This window comes from Jaculus jaculus, chromosome 6 (genome assembly GCF_020740685.1).
Source record: "Jaculus jaculus isolate mJacJac1 chromosome 6, mJacJac1.mat.Y.cur, whole genome shotgun sequence".
Classification (NCBI taxonomy): domain Eukaryota; kingdom Metazoa; phylum Chordata; class Mammalia; order Rodentia; family Dipodidae; genus Jaculus; species Jaculus jaculus.
In genome coordinates this window covers 78555532-78575403 of record NC_059107.1, presented here as the reverse complement: position 1 = coordinate 78575403, position 19872 = coordinate 78555532, and the positions used below count along the sequence as shown (strand labels likewise).

Below are 19872 nucleotides of genomic sequence, written 5' to 3'. Positions count from 1 at the left end.
GTGTATGTCTTGTGTAGGTAGTGTCAGGCACTGTGAGGTCATGGATATCCAAGCCATTTTGTGTCTGATGAGTGTATTGTAAGGAGTCCTACCCTTCCTTTGGTTCTTAACATTCTTTGCACTACTTTTTCTGCAATGGACCCTGAGCCTTAGAAGGTGTGATAGAGATGTTTCAGTGCTGAGCATTCCTCTGTCACTTCTTCTTAGCACTATGGTGTTTTTTGAGTCATCCCAGAGGTCACAGGTATGTTGTTAGGGGCAGGCTTAGGGGTTGTTATAGCCAGAATCCCATTGTTAGAGTGGACTCAGTCTCTTGTTACTGCTTTCCACCGGCTGTGGCAGAGGTGATGTCTAGCCTCTCTGCTCATGCTATGCTTTCCCCTATAGTCATGAATCCTACCCTTGAGACTTAGCCAATTAAAAAACTTGGCTCCTATCAGCTGCTTTTAATCATGTGCTTCGTCCCATCTATGAGAAAGCAACTACAACCCATGTTTCCTCGGGGCAAGCTGTCTTCCCAGCACTTCCATGTATTAACCCAGAGCTGTTTAAGACTGTTTTCACTTGCAGCCCCTTTGACCCAGTAAATTTTAATGTGACTTTGGATATATAGGTATGTAAATGAATCACTATATAATGAGTCACTATATAAATGAAACATTTACTGACAATAAATCATAAATTTATTTTAAAATAATTATTTTATATCATATTTTTACCATTTTTTCTCTATTGTAAAAATTTATCAAGAGCATCCCTTGAGGTTTGTATAAGGATTGGCTCAACAAGATAAGAGTATTAAAACAAGCCAGGCATGGTATTGCATGCCTTTAGTCCCAGCACTTGGGAGGCAGAGGTAGGATTGCCATGAGTTCAAGGCCACCCTGAGACTACATAGTGAATTCCAGGTCAGCCTGCACTAGAGTGAGACCCTATCTCGAAAAACCATAAAACAATTAAAAAATTTAGATTCCATTTATTCCTACAAAGTAGAACTTAAATTAAGACAGTTTTTCTGAGCCAGAAAAATGATTTCTAAGCTCTATTCTTACCTGCTTTATAATCCCTAAAGAGAACTAAGCCTCCCCCAAAAGGTAGTAGGCAGCAAGACACCCCAAACAGCCAAGGCAGATTGAGCCAAAAAGATGATGTGAGCACACAGCTCAGTACCCAACAGAGACATTCTCTCTCTCTCTCTTTTTTCTTTTTGAGATAGGGCTTCTCTACATAGCCCAGGCTGGTCTTGAACTTTGGATCTTCCTCCATCAGCCTTCTGAGTGCTGACATCGTAGATCTGGACCACCACATCTGGCTTAAACTAGGACCAAAAAATAAAATGAGACCAGTCAGGCACAGCGGCACACACCTATAGTCCCAGCTACTCAGGAGACTGAGGAAGAACTGCTTGGGCTCAGAAGTTTAAGGCCAGCCCTGACTACTTAGGGCCCCTCTGTCCTAAAAAAGGTGCATACATTAAATCCCAGCACTTCTTGGGAGGCAGAGGTAGGAGGATCTTCATGAGTTCGAGGCCACCCTGAGACTACATAGTGAATTCCAGGTCAGCCTGGGCTAGAGTGACACCCTATCTCAGCACCCCCCCAACCCCAAAGAAAGTTGTACAACCACCCTAGTGGTAAGGCGCTGTGGGAAATTTCATTTCCTGGCATGTCATTAACTTCAAAAGTCAGAAAGCTTAACTGGCACAAAGCACCCAGGGACCTGTGGTTAGCACCATTTAAGGAAGTATCTAAAGTCACCAGTCTAGGGATAGTGTCTCCCCAGCTTCTTGTAAAGGGACTGAACCCAGGGGCTTCCTCATGCTAGGAAAGTGTTCTTCCACTGAACTGTACTCCCTACCCTATCTCTACTTTTATTTAGAACTAATGGCTTTGAACTCATTCTGTGGCCCAAGCAAGCCTTAAACTTGTGACTTCCTGCTCAACCACCCCATTATTCAGTATCTGGGATTATTAGTCTGTGCTACAGGCGGTCCTAGGGCTGGGCTGACATGAAGGCTTCCCAGTTCCATGGGACATTTAACCAGACAGGGAATGCCATGGCAGAGATGAAACTTCAGTGGGTATTAAGTTTGAGGCCACGCCACTCTCTCCCCACCAAGTCTAGCTCCCAGAGGTTGAAGTTGTCAGGACTATGCACTGCTCTGCTGCCTCTCAGGACTGCTAGTTTTTGGGGAGATTCTGAGCCAGATGCTGTTCCTATTCGACTTCAACCACTTTGTACAGCTCCTTGGGCATCTTTCGCAGAGGAATGTCCACTTTTTCCAGCCTGGATGTCCCAGTCTAGCAGCTTCTTGGGGAAATGCTTCAGCAACAAAGTGGCATTCTCTGGGCAGTCAGCCTTCCGATTGAGGAGGGGGATTTAGGGGGTGTCTCGGGTGAGAGACTTGGGATGGAAGTATTTCAGGGCTTTGAAGTCATTGTAGATGGCATGCCCCACCACTATCTTTCCCGAGAGTATCTCCAAGATCTGGATCCAAGCAGTCTTAAAGGGCATAGCTTTGAACATGTAGCACTTGTGAATGCCGCTCCATCTGGGCCAGTAATCTACGATATGGCAGGGAGCCGGATGTACTCATCGTAAAGCACATCACCACTGTAGTTGACAGTGCTGCACCTAGCCGAAGAACTAACTTGCCCCTTGGGTCCTGTGCCCACCATCTCACAGTCAATTGCCACCATCTTCCCTGGCAAGTTCTGGGGTGCTTTGGAGTGGTCACTCTCTCAATGAGTTTGGGTGGAGTTCTGGGTTGCACTCTTCTCAGGGGGCTTCTTCTTGGGGTGGGGTGGGTAGTGCTTCATCTTTGGAAGGGTACTCTGAAACTTGCCCAGCAAATTTACTTTAGCTATAACAGAATCCATCTTCTGCAAAGGGGCAGAGGTCAGCCAAGCCACTACCACTTTTTTTGTCCACACACTGCTCCAATCTGCTGGAAGCAGTAGCCTTCTTCTTTTGTGCCTGGGAAGAGATCTTACAAGTGCCATTCACCTTCGGAGTTTCCCCTTTCTTGGAAAGCTCTGAATGCAACTTTGACACCTTGCTAGGGTGCTGGTTCTTTTTATTTAGAAGATCTCTCTGTCCCAAGAATCCTCACCTCTTGACAAAACATTGATGCTTGGCATTTCCTTTGAATGTTTTTGGGGGAGGCGCCCCCAAATCCAGATTCAGAAGTATGGTAGACATGAGGGCGGTGGGTGATGGGATAGCAGTTTAGAAATTTGAGTTATGAGTGGTGGAGGTCTATAGTAAGTCTTGGGACAAGAGTGATCCTGGCACCTGTCCCCATAGACCTCCTGCTTGGGCTGCACTATGATCACAAGTGTGCAGAACCAGATGTGGAGAGTGGCAGGCGTGCTGGGGCCGTGGGATTGTGTTGGAATCTCTGTGTGCATGCCCCAGCCTCGAGCAGCTGGGTCAGCCACCGGGATCCAACAAAGGCGGTGGTAGCCCCATGAGGTAGAATGTTATATTTACTACTTCTTAAAATGAATGCAAATTTGCATACTAATGAGATGGATATGCTGTTTGTTTAATATAGAATTAAACCATGGGTGAATATTTGATACTTCAGACTCTGTGTCATCAATCTTTAGTGTTTTTCAGAGTAAATTGATATTTTTAACATTTTATGGTTTATTATTATTATTTATTTTTGAGAGAGAGAAAGAATGGGCACACAGGGCCTTAGCTGCTGCAAATGATTTTCAGATATGTGTGCCCTGCTTTGCACATGTATGACATTGAGTCTTTTGGCTCCGTGGGACCTGGAGGTTCAAACATGAGTTCTTAGGCTTCTCAGGCAAGCACCTTAACCACTAAGCCATCTCTCCAGCCTGTGTGTGTGTGTATGTGTGTTATTTTTTATGTTGTTACCCCATTTCACTTTTGAGAGTTTAGCAATTTACTCAAAGCCCCATAATTGTCTATCAGTAGGGGTGGTGGTTTGAGTCAGGTGTTCTGAATGCTAGGTTCCCAGCTGATGGAGATTTGGGAATTAATGCCTCCTGGAGGGAATGTATTGTTGGGGGCGGGCTTATGGGCTATAGCCAGTTTCCCCATGCCAGTGTTTGGCATACCCTCCTGTTGCTGTGGTCCACCTTCTGTTGGCCAGGGGGTGATGTCCACCCTCTGCTCATGCCATCGTTTTCCCCTGCCATCGTGGAGCTTCCCCTTGAGCCTGTAAGCCAAAATTAAATCTTTTTCCCAGACGCTGTTCTTGGTTGGGTGATTTCTAACAGCAATGCGAACCCGGACTGCAACAGTAAAGTGGTACCAAGCAGTGGGATTGCTGCTAGACACTTGACTATGTGGCTTCAGCCTTTTGTAGCTGATTTTCAAGAGGAATGTGGAACGAGTTGAAACCTTGGCCTAAGAGATGCCTTGCAGTGCTGTAAGTACAGCTTGATGGACTATTCTGGTCTGAGCTGCAAGACCTGAAGGCAGTAAGAACTATGGACTCAGGTTTGGCTTATGAGGGTGAGAAAGAGCTTTGCTTGGACTAGGCTAGCAGTTTGTGTGAGAAGCTTGCTCTTATGCCTGTGTCCTGAGAAGTTGTTCAGGGTTGCTTTGCGTAGAAATGAACTGGTGTGAGTAGAGGGATATGGCACAGAAAAAAAAAAAAAAAAAAATCTTTGGGTGAACTGTTGCCCATTCAGCTGCAACTGAGAGATTACAACTTTTGAGACTGGGCTAGCTGACCTGTGCTGGGGCAACAAGAAGAATGTAGACTCTTTAGAAGGGGCCTGAGTGCTCAAGGAGTCCTGTCCTTCAAAGTCTGCTTTAATCCTCCCTGGATTAACAAATTGGCACCCTACCTGGTATCGTGGAGTATAAGAAATGCTGGAAAAGAGGGTCATTGAGTTTGCAACACGGTCTTGTGTTTTGGAAATGGCCATGGGCAGTGTGAAGCAGGTTTGCTGGTTGCCTGCATAGAGACCCCATGGGGCCATGAGGATGAACCATGGCTTGCAATGGAGACCCAGTGGAGATGCCGGGACCATGAGATGGCTGCCAAGGAGCTGCCGGCCCTGATGAAGTTTCCCAGGACTGTGAGTAGCCTAGCTGGAGGGGTGGAATTGGAATACCAGAGACTTGTTGCTGGTTAGAATTATCAGACTTGAAGATTTGTCACTGGTTAGAGTTGCTGGACTTGAAGCTACAGAGTTTGATATTTGCCCTGGTTGTTTTAAATCTTGTGTTGGTTGAATGTTTCTTTGCTATGCCCAATGCCATCTTTTGTAGTGTGAATATTTATTCTGTGCCATTATGGTTTTTTTGAGGTTATTTTTTGGAATTATGGCTCAGTTAAAAGATTTTGAACTATGGGGATGTATGAATATCATTGGAATTGATAAAAAGTATGGGGATTTTTAAAGTCAGACTGAAAGCATTGTATTTTACATCATGTATGGATATCAGTTTATGGGGGCTAGGGGCGGAATGTGGTGGTTTGATTCAGGTATCCCCCATAAACTTAGGTGTTCTGAATGCTAGGTTCCCAGCTGATGGATATTTGGGTATTAATGCCTCCTGGAGGGAGTGTATTGTTGGGGGCGGGCTTAAGGGCTTTATAGCCAGTTTCCCCATGCCAGTGTTTGGCACACCCTCCTGTTGCTGTGGTCCACCTTCTGTTGGCCAGGGGGTGATGTCCACCCTCTGCTCATGCCATCGTTTTCCCCTGCCATCGTGGAGCTTCCCCTCAAGCCTGTAAGCCAAAATAAATCTCTTTTTCCCAGAAGCTGCTCTTGGTTGGGTGATTTCTAACAGCAATGCGAACCTGGACTGCAACAGTAGGTAAGGGACTGTTGATCCTAAGCTAAAAGGCTTTTTTTTGGTAGAAACATATACTTACAATTTACCATTTAAACCATTTTAAGTGCACAGTTTTATGCATTGCTACATTACTGTTGTACAGACATCAACATCAGTGATCTCCAGAACTTTTTCATTTCTGTACCTGAAACTAACATCTCTGCCTTTCCTTCCAATCTCTAACAACCATCATTTTACTTGTCCTTATGAATTTATTACTATAGACATCACATATAACTGAAATCATATAGCATTTTTGTGTGACTAGATTGTTTCACTTGGCATAATGTATTCATGATTCATTCATATTAAAGCATGAATCAACACTTACTTTTTAATGCTGAGTAATATTCTATTATATGTGTATGCTATATTTTGCTTATACAGTCATGGCTATATGAATTGCTTCTACCTTTTGGCTACAATTAACTTACAAATAATCTGCTGAAATCCTTTTCCTTCCTTTGGGAATTTTTGGAGCATATGGTAATTCTGTGTCCCAACATTTTGAGAAATTGGCATACCATTTTCCATAGCAGCTGTATAATTTTATATTCCCATCAGCAATGCGCAAGAGTTCTAATTATTCTGCATCCTTGCCGGTGCTTGCTGTTTTGTTTTCTTTCCCTTCTTTTGTTTAATTTTTTTTTTTTTTTTTTTTTCGTGGTAGGGTCTCATTCTAGTCCAGGCTGACCTGGAATTCACTGCATAGTCTCAGGGTGGCTGCAAACTCACAGCTATCTTCCTATCTCTGCCTCCCAAGTACTGGGATTAAAGGCATGCACTACCATGCCTGGCAAGTCTTTAATTTTTTAACTGTTTTATGGAGTACTTCCTTAATTACAGACAATAAACCATTATAATTCCCTTCCCTACCCCACTTTCCTCTTCACAAGTCTACTTTCCATCATATCCTCTCCCTCTCTCAATCTGTTCTTTATTTTTATGTCATCATCTTTTCTTCCTCTTGTGAAGGTAGTGCTAGGCACTGTGAGATCATGGATATTTAGGCCAATTTCTGTCTGAACAATTGCATTGTAAGCAGTGCTATCCTTCCTTTATCTTTTACATTCTTTCCACCACCTCTTCTGTAATGGACCCTGAACCTTGGAAGGTGTGATAGAGAACAGTGCTGTCACTTCTTCTCAGGACTATAAGCCTATCTGAGTGCCCATCTCCAGACTGGCATCATTCCTACTCAGTTTCCATTCAAACCAAGTGCACACAGGTGCTAGACACAATACCTCTTACACAATACCACAATTCCTCAACTTATCATAGTTTTCATTCCTTGCCTGAAGTCCAATTAATAATAGAAAGGTGACTAACGTCCTTCTGCAGACATTCAGGGTCTTTTGGGTCACTGCCATCTGGAAAGAGAAGCTTCTGTCACCAAAAGTGAGAGTAGCATTGATATATGGATATGAACATTAAGAAAAGTGCTTTCAGGGCAGTTTGGTGAATGTAATATATGTATTTAGCCAGACAGGAGCAGGTATTATACTCCTAGGGCTCATGACCTCCCCCACCATAGGCTTTTGATTAGGTTTTCAGTACCAGGCATGTATTCCTTCCCATGGAGTGGGCCTCCCATTCAATTAGAGAGCGGTTGCTTTCCCCCATAACAGACATGCCACTATTGCACTCATTGTCATGTTATAGTGCCCGGCTAAACTTGAGGCTTGCAATGTACACTGTTTTTACCACTGATGACTTCTCTCTCCCATGGGGCTACAGGCAGTGCAGCTTTTTCCAGCTTTCTGTCAGCTGGTCTACAGGGAGGAGATTTCCAACTCAGCACCATCTTGATTTCTCTGTGACCTTGAAGCCCAAGCATGTGGAGTCTTCCAAAATAGGGTCTTACCATCTATTTCTGGTGGAAACCAAAAACCTCAGCAATGGCCTATAATGTTTTGGGGGCATCAAGGACCTCCCTGGCCAACAACTCACTGGACAGTATTCCTTCCCTGGCACTGAAATATTTCTAGTAACAGTTTGTGGTTTCTGGATATGCCATTATCCAAAAAGTAGGTTTCAGTATGGCTTATTCACAATATCTTGAATTTTGATTAACCCTCTTCCTACCTTTCTACTCAATCTATTCCCATGACCTCACTTAGGCGATTACACCCCCAGTAATTTGTTCATCTACTTATATGTACATACAGTACCATCCCCTTAAGTCCTCCTCTCTCCTCCTTTATAGCCCTTTTCGAGCTTACTGGTCTCTGTTACTGATTTTTACTCCAACTCACATACAAGTCTAAACATTTATAGCTAGGATCCATATATATGAGAGAACATGTGACCAGTTGGCTTTCTGGGCCTGGGTTACCTCATTTAGTATAATCCCTTCCAGATCCATCCATTTCCCTGAAAATTTCATTTTTCTTTACTGTTGAATTGAACCCCATTGTATAAATGTATCACGTTTTTATTATCATCAGTTGAGGGGAACCTAGGCTGGTTCCATTTCCTACCTATTGTGAATAGAGCAGCCGTAAACATGTGCAAGTATCTCTAAGGTAGTGCGATAAGTCCTTAGGATATATGCCTGGGAGTGGTATAGTTAGGTCATATGGTAATTCACTGTCTCAGGAACCTCCACACTGATTTCCACCATGGCTGTACTAGACTACATTCCCACCAACAATGTAGAAGGGTTCCTCTTTTTCTGCATCCTAACCAGCATTTATTGTCATTTGATGATAGCCATTCTGACAGGAGTGAGATGGAATCTCAAAGTAGTTTTAATTTGTATTTCCCTGATGTCTAAGTATGTAGAACATTTTTTTAGATGTTTATAGGCCATCTATATTTCTTCTTTTGAGAACTCTGTTTAGTTCTATAGCCCATTTTTAATGGGGTTATTTAATTTCTTATTATTTAGTTTTCTGAGTTATTTGTATATTCTAGATATTAATCCTCTGTCATATGTATAGCTGGAAAAGATTTTTCTGCCATCCTATAGGTTGCCTCTGCTCTATCACTCTATTCAATTGTTACTAGAATGCTTTACAAAAGTTCTTTTTTTTTTTTTTTTCTTTTTCTTTATTTAGACAGAAACTTGCTATGTAACTCAGGATGGTTTTGATTTGGTCATATAGTTCAGGCTGTCATTGAACTCAAGAAACTCTTGCCACAATCCTTCCAACTTCTGGGATTAGAGGTGTGTACCAAAACACACATCTTTGGAATTATTTTATTTATTTATCTTTGAAGCAGGGTCTCACTATAGCTCAGGCTGATCCAGAACTCACTGTGTAGCCCAGGGTAGCCTTGAATTCATGACACTTTTCCTACCTCAGCCTCCCAAGTCCTGGGATTAAAGGTGTGTACCAGCATGACAGCCTGTGGCTTTATTTTTGTGTTTTGATTTTGTATCCTACACCTTTGGTGAATTTATTAATTAGGACAGTGTTTTGCATGTGTGTGTAATATGGGTTGTGTGACATGTGTAGTGGTGTGTGTGTGTGGTATATGCACGTGCAGTTGCATGTGCCCCATGCATATGTGTACAGAGGAGAAAGTTGGGTGTTCTTCCTTCATCACTTATCAGCTGTTTCCTTGAGTGGAGTCTTACTGATTCCAAAGCTTGCCGGATTTTTGTTGTTGTTTTTTAATCCCCAGCAATTCTTTTGTTTGCTCCCCACAGGATTGGTTTATGAGCATGTGTGGTCACTCCCAGCTGTTTCCATGGGTGCTGGGGAATCAAACTTCTTCGGTGGTCAGATCCCCTGAGGCCTTAATACAGACAACCCTTTTAAACTCTGGACCATCTTTCTAGGCCTATAGTTATGACTTTTTTAAAAAAATTGTTATTTTTCTGTATGTGTGTGTTCATGTGTAAGTATGGGCATACATGTAAGGTTAGAGGACAACTAGTTGTCCATGTCTATATCTATCTATGTTTATGTCATACTTTGTCACTGGTAGTGTAAGATTCTTGGTCACAGAAAAAAGTGGGCTCTGAATACAGAATGTGCCCTATGTGATTGAACATTGGGTTCAACATACAGTATATTTAGCAGGGCAGGGTAGCACATGCCTTTAGTCCCAGCACTTGGGAGGCAGATGTAGGAGGTTCACTAGGAGTTAAAGGCCAGCCTGAGACTATAGTGAATTCCAGGTCAGCCTGGGCCAGAGTGAGACCATACTTTGAAAAACAAAACAAAACAAAAAATATATATATCACTTAATGTGCTGCTTTTAAAACTAATAACAACTTCCGGTTAAGATGGCAGCGTAGGTACCACACCAAAGCAGCCTAGGGGGGAAAAAGACCAAAAAAACTCAGCAAAATACACACTTTTACTAAAAAGTGAGGTGTATAGGAAATTGAAGCGGCAGCGGAGAAGTAGAAGAGTTCCAGAGCATCCAGAGCCTGCACAGGCGGGAAAAGCGGCTCCGGCAGCTCGGCCAACTGCCGCAGCCGCGGTGCACCAGAAAGCCGCCAGGCTCGGCTCGAGCCACAGGAAAAGCCAGTTGTGGGGGCTTTCCCTCACACCGGTGCTCTCCGCAACTCGGGAAACGTGAAGGGAGAGTGGCAGCGAGCAGCGGAGGAGCAGACCGCGAGGTAGAAGAACGCTTGGAGCAGTGAGAGAACCGGAGCAGCTGCGGCTCCCTCCCCTCCCCACCGCCTGAGCCCAGCTCCGGTGAACAGAGCAACGGCCCATGAACCGGCCACGCCAACTTGGGCTGACAACGGGACCCAAGCAGGAGCAGAGTTCGTCAGCAACATCAGCAGCTCCAGCAACGGTAACAGCGGCCCCAGCAGCAGCAGACCCAGGAGTGGCAGCAGCGGCAGACTCGGCAGCAGCAGCTTCAGGGGGAGCAGTGGCAGTGGACACAGCAGCAGCAGCTTCAGCAGGAGTGGTGGCTCCAGCAGTGGCAGCTACAGCAGCAGCAGAGGCAGCAGCAGCGGTGGGTCCCACAGCAACACCTTCAGCAGCAGTGGCTACAGTCCCAGCAGAGGCAGCTTGAGCAGCAGCAGTTCCAGCAGCAGGGGTGCTGATCTGCAGGGCCACACTTTCCAGGCTTGGTTTGCCCCGCAGGAAAAGCAAGTGCCCAGCTCCAGAAATCAGAACAGCAGCCCGACGACCCAGGCAGCAACTTGACTGAGACCAAAATCATCCAAGGTCATCCCGGGAAAGAATAAACAGAGAGGCATCTGGACTAAATGAGGTCATAGAAGGAATGGACTTAACAGATATATACAGGACATTTCATCCAAAGGCTGCAGAATATACATTCTTTTCAGCAGCACATGGAACATTCTCTAAAATAGACCATATATTAGGACACAAAGCAAATCTTAACAAATTCAGGAAAATTGAAATAATTCCTTGCATTCTATCTGACCACAATGGAATTAAACTACAAATCAAGTAGCAAGAAACGCTATAGAGCATACACAAAATCATGGAAACTAAACAATACACTACTAAATGATGAATGGGCCAATGAAGAAATCAAAAAGGAATTCAACTACTTTATAGAGTCAAATGATAATGAGAACACAACATACCAAAATCTCTGGGACACAATGAAGGCAGTTCTAAGAGGTAAATTTATAGCCTTGAGTGACTATATTAAGAAATTAGAAAGGTCGCAAGTAAACGACCTAATGCTTCTCCTTAAAGCCTTGGAAAAAGAAGAACAAGGCAAACCAAAAATCAGTAAACGGGAAGAAATAATAAAGATTAGGGCAGAAATTAATGAAATAGAAACAAAAAGAACAATCCAAAGAATTAATGAAACAAAGAGTTGGTTCTTTGATAGGATAAACAAGATTGATAAACCCTTAGCAAATCTGACCAAAAGAAAGAGAGAAGAGACACAAATTAATAAAATCAGAGATGAACAAGGTAACATCACAACAGATTCCAGAGAAATTAAAAATATCATAGGGACATACTATAAGAGCATATACTCCACAAAGTATGAAAATCTGAAAGAAATAGATGATTTCCTTGATCTATTATATGACCTACCTAAATTAAATCAAAATGAGATTAATCACTTAAATAGACCTATAACAAACATGGAGATCAGAACAGTTATTAATAATCTCCCAACTAAAAAAAGCCCAGGCCCGGACAGATTCACTGCTGAATTTTACCAGACTTTTAAGGAAGAGCTAACACCATTGCTTCTTAAGCTTTTCCAGGAAATAGAAAAAGAAGGAATTGTACCAAACTCCTTCTATGAGGCCAGCATCACCCTGATACCAAAACCAGGCAAAGATAGAACAAAAAAAGAAAATTACAGACCAATCTCCCTCATGAACATAGATGCAAAAATTCTCAACAAAATATTGGCAAACAGAATACAAGAGTATATCAAAAAGATCATTCACCCTGACCAAGTAGGCTTTATCCCAGAGATGCAGGGATGGTTCAACATACGCAAATCTATAAATGTAATACATTACATAAACGGGTTGAAGGACAAAAATCATATGATCATCTCATTAGATGCAGAGAAAGCATTTGACAAAATCCAACATCCCTTCATGATAAAAGTCCTACAGAGACTGGGAATAGAAGGAACATATCTCAATATAATAAAGGCTATTTATGACAAGCATACAGCCAACATATTACTAAATGGGGACAAACTGGAAGCTTTTCCACTAAAATCAGGAACAAGACAAGGGTGCCCACTGTCCCCACTTTTATTTAATATAGTTTTGGAAGTCTTAGCCATAGCAATAAGGCAAGAGACACACATAAAAGGGATACAAATTGGAAAGGAAGAAATCAAGATATCATTATTTGCAGATGACATGATTCTATACATAAAGGACCCAAAAGACTCTACTAGCAAGCTGTTAGAGCTGATCAAAACCTACAGACATGTAGCAGGATACAAAATAAATACACAGAAAACAGTAGCCTTCATATATGCTAACAACAAACACACAGAGGATGAAATGAGAATCACTCCCATTCACAATTGCATAAAAAAAAAAAAAGTACCTTGGAATAAACCTAACCAAGGAAGTAAAGAATCTCTACAATGAGAACTTTAAAACACTCAAGCGAGAAATTGCAGAAGACACTAGAAAGTGGAGAAACATCCCTTGTTCCTGTAGTGGAAGAATCAATATTGTGAAAATGGCAATCTTACCTAAAGCAATCTACACATTTAATGCAATCCCTATCAAAATTCCAAAGGCTTTCTTCATGGAAATAGAAAAAACAATCCAAACATTCATTTGGAATCACAAAAAACCTTGAATATCTAAAATAATACTGAGCAACAAAAAAGAGGCTGGTGGTATCACCATACCTGATTTTAACCTATACTACAGAGCCATAGTAACAAAAACAGCGTGGTACTGGCACAAAAACAGACATGTAGATCAGTGGAACAGAATAGAGGACCCAGATGTAAGCCCAAGTAGCTATAGCCACCTGATATTCGATAAAAATGCCAAAAATACTTTTTGTAGAAGAGACAGCCTCTTCAGCAAATGGTGTTTTGAAAACTGGATATATATCTGCAGAAGGATGAAAATAGGTTCTTCTCTCTCGCCATGCACAAGAATTAAGTCCAAATGGATTAAAGATCTTAACATCAGACTGGAAACTCTGAAACTGCTAGAGGAAAAAGTAGGGGAAACCCTTCAACATAATGGTCTTGGCAAAGACTTTCTGAATACAACCCTAGTTGCTCAGGCAATATAACCACAGATTAACCACTGGGACCTAATGAAATTACAAAGATTTTGCACCGCAAAGGACACAGTGAAAAAAGCAAAGAGGCAACCTACAGAATGGGAAAAAATCTTCGCCAGCTATATATCTGATAAAGGATTAATATCTAGGATATACAAAGAACTCAAAAAGTTAAATAATAAGGAATCAAACAAGCCAATCAATAAATGGGCTATGGAGCTAAATAGAGAGTTCTCAAAGGAAGAAATACGAATGGCATGTAAGCATCAAAAAAAAATGTTCTATGTCACTAGTCATCAGGGAAATGCAGATTAAAACTACATTGAGATTCCATCTCACTCCTGTCAGATTAGCCACCATCATGAAAACAAATGATCATAAATGTTGGCAGGGATGTGGAAAAAAAGGAACCCTTCTGCACTGCTGGTGGGAATGCAATCTGGTCCAGCCATTGTGGAAAACAGTGTGGAGGTTCCTAAAGCAGCTAGAGATTGATCTACCATATGACCCAGCTATAGCGCTCCTAGGCATATATCCAAAGGACTCATCTCATTTCCTTAGAAGTACGTGCTCAACCATGTTTATTGCTGCTCAATTTATAATAGCTGGGAAATGGAACCAGCCTAGATGTCCCTCAACTGATGAGTGGATAATGAAGATGTGGCACATTTATACAATGGAGTTCTACTCAGCGGTAAAGAAAAATGAAGTTATGAAATTTGCAGAAAAATGGATGGACCTGGAAAGTATTATACTAAGTGAGGTAACCCAGACCCAGAAAGCCAAGCGCCACATGTTCTCTCTCATATGTGGATCCTAGCTACAGATGACTGGGCTTCTGAGTGAGAATGAAAATACTTAGTAGCAGAGGCCAGTAAGTTAAAAAGGAGACATAAAGGGTAGAGAAAGGAAGGGAGGAGGGTACTTAATAGGTTGATATTGTATATATGTAATTACAATGATTGTAATGGGGAGATAATATGATTGAGAATGGAATTTCAAATGGGAAAGTGTGGGGGTGGGGAGGGAGGGAATTACCATGGGATATATTTTGTAATCATGGAAAATGTTAGTAAAAAATTAAAAAAAAAACTAATAACATAAGGACAAAGTGGTAGGAAAGCAAAGAAAAGGGGGGCAAGGGCTGGGGGAGGGAAGAATTCTGGTGATGTGACTGGGCAGAGATTCAGGAAGAGTATATTCTGCATCATGCATTGGGCTTCTATGAAAGTACAGGTGAGAGATAAGGTTGGTAGTGAAATCAGAAGCAGGGAATGGGTTCAGGATCATTTTGGAGTCACATTACTGCAAATTGTTGAAGTTCCATGCTTGAACCGAGAAAAAACAAAGCAAAGACTTAGGTGACTGAGACAGTTAACTTGTCTGAATGCATGATGGCTCTGTTAGCCAAAATTGAGAGAAAAAAATAAGAGAGAGGTTTCTGCCAGAAAATGTTTGGTGCAAAGGGCCCATGTGGAGTCTGATGTGCACTCGTAGTACTGAGCTTGAGCATGCAGCACTGGAGGTGTGATGTATGAATGTTAAGCTGCTTCTGCACTGAGTGCTGTTCACTTTCCCAGTTATCCTCAACAGGGTTTTAAGTTTCTGCCTCAGCCTGGAATATTCCTTGCTTCTGCATTTAGTGAGATTCCAGTCCTGTATCAGCATGCATAACCTCATCTATTTCACAATAGAGATGATGGTTGGAACTTTCTAATTTGTTAATCTTGTCCTTGGATGCTGTATAAGGCAAGAAGAGAAGAGGGCGAGTCAGTAACATGCTTCCAGCGGTAGCAAGCCCTGGAGAAGGGGGGAGGCAGATGGAGAGAAGGACCTTGGCAGTGGTGAGGCAAATGAAGCTCAGCTGCTTAGCCAAAGCAGAGCTGACCCACTAGCATCAGGACTAGAGGAAGGCTGGCCATGACCTTCCAACAACACAGAGCCAGGCATTCTCTCTGGGGCCACTGAGAACACCACCTCATATGTAGTGTGTCTGACTTTGGATGCTGCCTTGCCAGCCTATTAATTTTTAATGTTTGACTCTGGGATGGTGGCTGGTGTTGACTTCAGTAAGATCAGCTTGTTTTTGTGAAGATAGTCAGGGAACACAAGGAGTGTTAGGTTACTGTAACCATGAGCTCCAGTGGTTCTGAAGGGTGAAATCAGCCTCTCTTAACTTTCCACTTTCAGAAGGGTCTTCTTGCCTTTCTCAGGGCCAGCTCTGGGAGTGGAGATGCTTCTTACAGGATTCTGTGCTCTTTATTTTGGAAAAATGACTTATTTTCCAGTTGCAAATAGAAAACAGCCATGGTGAACAAGGTTCCCAATTCCATCTGTGATTGAATGAAGTCTGTTATCTGAGTTCTGAAAACTGCTGCTAACCCTTGGAAATTTAAACATAATCATACACTGAATAGTTGTTGTGCTTTATACTGTAGAGTCCTTACAGAAGATGATAATTATGGTTTTAATGTGAATTCATCTAACATTGCTCTAATCCTTTGATTTCCCCATCTTTTAATTGCCGTACCTCAATGTTCTATCTTACAATCATTTTCTAATCCTCCTGTTTCTCTATGTAGAGTCCTTGATAGCTGAGAATGGACAGTATTGCAGTCAGGTTAGCATTGGTAGCAGAAATCACCTGACCAAGAGCAGCTTTTGGGGGTAAAAAGGTTTATTTTGGCTTACAGACTCAAGGGGAAGCTTCATGATGGCAGGGGAAAACAATAGCATGAGCAAAGGGTGGACATCACCCCCTGGCAACATCAGGTGGACAATAACAACAGGAGAGTGTGCCAAACATTGGCAAGGGGACACTGGCTATAACATTCATAAGCCCACCCCCAACAATACACCGCCTACAGGAGGCGTTAATTCCCAAATCTCCATCAGCTGGGAACCTAGCATTCAGAACACCTATGTTTATGGGGGACACCTGAATCAAACTACCACAGACAGTATCTGTGGGGAGGGTCTTTTTATGATGATAAGACACTCACAGATGTGCTGCCTTTTGGATTAGTGGCTGACCAGGCGGAAAGGGAGAAGATGAAATGAATAGACTCCATTTTATCAATGGGATGCTTTGAGGACTCCCAGTTCTAATAGTAATTGGTGGAAATAGAACTATCTTTTATTCTCAGCATGAACTTTTCCCTCTCTCACCTGTCTTGCTGTCAAACTGTATGTGTAGTATGTGTGGTGTGGTTTTTGGCTGGAAAATGCATGTGTGTGTACCAATGTACACACAGAGGCCAGAGGAAAACATTTTTTGAGTGTCCTATTGCTTATCCATGTGTTCCTTGTGATGGAGTTTCTCACTGATCTCAGAGGTTGATGTTTATTTATTTTAATAATATTTTATTTATTTACAAAAAAGAGAGAATAGGTATGCCAGGGCCTCTAGAAATCCAGATACTTGTGCCTCCTTGTGGATCTGGCTTTATGTAGGTACTGGGGAATTGGAGCTAGGCCCTTTGGCTTTGCTGGCAAGCTCCTTAACCACTAAGCCATCTTTCCGGCCCTATTTATTTATTTATTTATTTATTTTGGTTTCTCAAGGTAGGGTCTCACTGTAGCCCAGGGTGGCCTCAAATTCACAGCAATCCACACCTGCCTCTGCCTCCCAAGTGCTGGGATTTAAGGCATATGCCACCACGCCTGGCCTTACTTATTTATTTTATGTATACATAATTTATTTTTTAAGTTCATTTTTTTAAAGTTTTATTTATTTGAGAGAGTCAGAGAGAGAGAGAGAGAATGGGCATGCCAGGGCCTCCAGCCACTGCAAACGAACTCCAGACGCATGTGCCTCCTTGTGCATCTGGCTTATGTGGGTCCTGGGGAATCAAGCCAGGGTCCTTTGGCTTTGCAGGCAAACGCCTTAACCACTAAGCCATCCTTCCAGACCCATAATTTATTTTTATCATAACCCCCTCCTATTATTTTCATTTCCTCTCTCTCTCAATCCCCTTCAAGCACCATCTTTCCAACCAGTCCTCTTCTGTCTTGACTTTCTTTCTTTCTTTCTTTCTTTTTTTTTTTTTGGTTTTTTTTTTTTTAATTTTTATTTATTTATTTGAGAGCGACAGACACAGAGAGAAAGACAGATAGAGGGAAAGAGAGAGAATGGGCGTGCCAGGGCTTCCAGCCTCTGCAAACGAACTCCAGACGCGTGCGCCCCCTTGTGCATCTGGCTAACGTGGGACCTGGGGAACCAAGCCTCGAACCGGAGTCCTTAGGCTTCACAGGCAAGCGCTTAACCGCTAAGCCATCTCTCCAGCCCTTTTTTGGTTTTTTGAGGTATATGTTTCACTCTAGCTCAGGGTGGCCTCGAACTCACGGTGATCCTCCTACCTCTGCCTCCCAAGTGCTGGGGCTAAAGGTGTGTGCCACCATGCCTGGCTTTTACTTCATTTGTAACATTTTATTTTTATTTATTGAGGAAGAGGCACAGAGAGAGAGAATAGGCATGCCAAGGACTCTAGCCACTGCACATGAACTCCATACACATGCGCCACCTGGTGCATCTGGCTTACCTGGTTACTGGGGAATAGAACCTAGGTCCTTAGGCTTCTCAGGCCATCGTCTTAACTGCTAATCCATCTGTCTAGTCCCTTGATTTCATTTTTTTCTGCTTTCCTCCATCTTCCATGATGACATGTTGATGCACATAATACTGTACAGGTTTTGTGTAGCTGATGACAGCTGCTGTCAGGTTGTGAATGTACTGGCTTTTGTGTCGTGAAGACAGCATTCCAAAGCATTCCTCTCCATTTATTGGCTCTTACATTCTTTCTGCCACATCTTTTGCTTTCTGACCCTTGAAGGTTGTGATAGAGTCTTAGTGCTGAGCACTCAACTGTCAATCTGCAGCACTTTGCTGAGTTCGTTTTTATTTTTATTTTATTTTTAAAATTATTTATTTGAGAGAGAGAGAAAAAAAAGACACAGGCAGAGAGAGAGAGAGAATGGGCACTTTAGGGCCTCCAGCCACTGCAAATGCCAGATGCATGCACCACTTGTGCATTTGGCTTACGTGGGTCCTGAGGAATTGAACCTGAGTCCTTTGGCTTTGCAGGCAGGTACCTTAACTGCTAAGCCATCTCTACAACCCTGAGTTTGTTTTTAAATATTTTTATTTATTTGTAAGCAGAGAGAGAAGAGAGACAAGCAAACAGAATAGGAATGCCAGGGTATCCAACCACTGCAAATGAATTCCATATGCATGTGCCACTTTGTGCATCTGACTTTATGTGGGTTTTGGGGTATTGAACACTGGTTGGTAGGCTTTCCAGGCAAGCACCTTAGTTGTTGCGCCATCTCTCCAGCCCTTTGCTGAGTTTTGAGTCTCTAGTTTTCACCTCCGTTTGCAAAATGAAGCTACTCTGACTGAAAAAAAAAAAAATTAGGGCAATACCGTTCTATGGACATAAATATTTAGAGGGCAATTTGAGGGTACAACATATCCTTTTAGCCAAACAACAGTAGTGACTTCTCTCTCCTAGGGCCTATGACCTTGCCATACATGAATTCTCCTCCTCCTCCCATGGATCAGACCTCAAATCCAATCAAAAAGCATTTGGTTATCTCCATGACAGCCATGCCAGTATTGCACCAGTGGGCACATCTTGCCTGGCTTGTCAGTTGTGTAGCTTGCAGGGTCCAAAGCAAGGTAAGACTAATGATGACTTTTCTCCCATAGTAGACTGCAGATCTCTTTCCAACACTGTGACAACTAGGTTGTAGGAAGGAAGCTTCCAGCTTAGTTCTAGCTTCATTTCATAATATCCTGCAACTAAAGCATGTGCTATCTTTAGCAATAGACCTTAGGATCCAGTTCTGAAGGGCAATCAAAAACATTGTATTGTTTGGGGGACCTCAGGGACCTTCCTGACCAACAACTCACTCTGAGTTACCCTACCTCTAAAGACTGCCATTTAAAAAAAAATTTTTTTTTTTTTGTTTATTTAGTTATTTGAGAGTGACAGACACAGAGAGAGGCAGAGAGAGAGAATGAGCATGACAGGGCCTCCAGCCACTGCAAGTGAACTCCAGAGGCCTGCGCCACCTTGTGCATCTGGATTACATGGGTCCTGGGGAGTCGAGCCTCAAACCAGGGTCCTTAGGCTTCCCAGGCAAGTGCTTAACCATTAAGCCATCTCTCCAGCCTGACACTACCATTTTTGCAAACCCAGTGATTTTTTGATTTCTGGTCCCTACAGGACTGGGGTTACAAATGTGTGTGGCCATGCCCAGCTGTTTATATGGGTGCTATGTAATTGAATTCAGGTGGTCAGCCCACCCAAGCCCTCATGCTTGAGTAGCAAGTGCTTTTACCTGCTGAGCCATCTTCCCA

General features: G+C 42.7%; 1 protein-coding gene and 1 pseudogene across 17 annotated transcripts in view; one reads left to right on the top strand and one right to left on the bottom strand.

The window, feature by feature from the left end:
* Positions 1–19872, top strand: part of Aak1 (AP2 associated kinase 1) — a 225578-nt gene that overhangs the window by 32895 nt on the left and 172811 nt on the right. The window lies entirely within an intron of this gene.
* On the bottom strand, positions 2181–3201 carry LOC101600946 (annotated as a pseudogene).